Genomic DNA, 2,135 nt, shown 5'->3' with positions numbered 1-2,135 from the left:
TATATGTATGTATACATGTACATATATATGTGTGTATGTTTCCATCAGCAACATATAGTATGTATTGTACATCTAGGTTTTAAAATGCATGTTATCATAGTATATTATTTTTCTTTTATTATTTTCCTTTTTTTTTTTAATTGTCAGAGGGCAGGTGCGCTCTCTTGAGAAAGAGAGAAGTAAAAAGCACCTTCTGATGGTTATGGTCACATCTCAGTCCTTTTCCCTCCATTCCTACGTCCTGTGGAATGGAGATTTTGGGCACTCACACACATGTACATAGTGTGATTTTCAAGTCACTGGGTCTGGGACTTGAACTGTGGTTTGCCATGTGGGAGCTGGCTTCCAGTATACAGAGCTTACCCACTGTGCTATAGGGCTGACCCCTGTATTAGTTTTCAGCCTGCCTTGTTCCACCTAACATTTTGTTAAGTTTATCTATGTTGATGTATGAAGATCTGCTATTTTAACCTTTACAATGCATTTGATTCTTATTTTATTAATTTTTTAAAGCTAAAAATTCTGTGATTTTTTTATTCCTGGTACCACTATCACAGTTTATAGGACACTATACCTGATGTAATAAAAAGAAAAAGAAAAAGGCAAAGTTACAGTAGATAAAAGACCTCAGGAATGTACATCTAATTGACACTATATTGCATTAATTAATAGCTGCACTTTTTGCAAACTGTGGCTATGACAGTCCTGAATAAGAAGGGTTTCCTGTTTAATTTGCAGTAACTTTTCTGAATACAGATCATTGTTACTCCTGTGGCAGATTTTTGCAGTTGGGATGACTATCTCAAAGTAACCTGAAGCTTTCCTGACAACTCGCTTTCTCTTCTGCTGAGAACTATAGCCCTTTTCTGCTATTTTTAGTACCTCCTGATACCATATCCACCACTTCCGCCACCAGATCCATAACCACCACCACAAGGACTGCCCAAGCTTCTTTCACCAAAGCTGCCTCCTTACATGGGTCCATAATTTGATTGCTGTTGTCCACTATAATTTCCCAAATCATTATAGTTTCCGCTACCACTGTAGTTACCACTGCTAAAATTTCCTCCTTCATCGTAACCATCATATTCCACACCCCCTACCATATCCACCACATTGGTTTCCATATCCTGGTCCACCACCACAGTAACCACCTCTACTGCTATAACCAGGACCAAGACCATAGTTGCTACCATCACCTCCAAATCCATTATCTCCTCCATCACTTCCTCCATAACTACCTCTGCTGCCACCACCTGCACCACCACAGCCTCCTCTTTCACCAGAGTTTCCACCACAACCAAACTTACTTCTACCACCTCCAGAGTTTCTCCACAACCCATAAGGTTGCCAGATCCAGCTCCATGACCTCTTTGTGAGCCAGCAGACTGCATCTCTTGTTTAGAAAGGACCTTTCTCACTTCACAGTTATGCCCATTAATAGTGTGGTATCTCTGAACAACAATTGTATCAACTATATCATGATTATCAAAAGTTACAAAAGCAAATCCTCTCTTTCCCCCACTCTATTGATCTTCCATAACTTCTAGGTTTCAATCCTGCCAAACATTTCAAAGTTGTCTCACAAATTATATCCTTCTGTATCTTCTTTAATACCACCAACAAGAATTGCCTTCACTGGTGGATGGGCACCAGGCTTTACAGAATCCTCTGTAGACACAGCTCTCTTTGGCTCCTCTGCACGCCCTTCAGCTTCGTGTGGCTGAGCACACACTGCTGCATCCAGCTCTTCAACACAAGAGGAAGTCATGAAACCCAAACTCCTGCAACGTTTCGTTTGGGCCTCTCTCATTACCACACAATCCTTGAGCGTGCCCCATTTCTCAAAATGTTCTCTTAACTATCATCTGTAGTTTCAAAGTTCAGAGCACCAGTAAACAGTTTTGTCAACTTCTCTGGTTCCTTTGGATCATAACCTTCACCCCAACCCCACTCCCCAGCGGCAGTGGTGATGGCTGGAGTTGGACTGAGGGTAACTGGGCAGTGGTTCACCTTCGCTTTGAGACTGGACTCCCATTCCATTTTTATTAAATCACTGTTCATCTAGTTTGCTATTGAAGGACAGTTGGGTTATTTTACTATATAAATACTGTTGCAATAAACATCTCTATATG

General features: G+C 40.9%; 1 pseudogene; it reads right to left on the bottom strand.

Moving 5' to 3' along the window:
- Positions 1-875: 875 nt before the first annotated feature.
- LOC102468165 (heterogeneous nuclear ribonucleoprotein A3 pseudogene) lies at positions 876-1,935 on the bottom strand (annotated as a pseudogene).
- Between the last annotated feature and the right edge of the window lie 200 nt (positions 1,936-2,135).

The sequence above is a fragment of the Tupaia chinensis genome, unplaced genomic scaffold, assembly GCF_000334495.1.
Source record: "Tupaia chinensis unplaced genomic scaffold, TupChi_1.0 Scaffold143843_1, whole genome shotgun sequence".
Taxonomy (NCBI): domain Eukaryota; kingdom Metazoa; phylum Chordata; class Mammalia; order Scandentia; family Tupaiidae; genus Tupaia; species Tupaia belangeri.
This window is presented reverse-complemented; position numbering and strand designations above follow the sequence as displayed.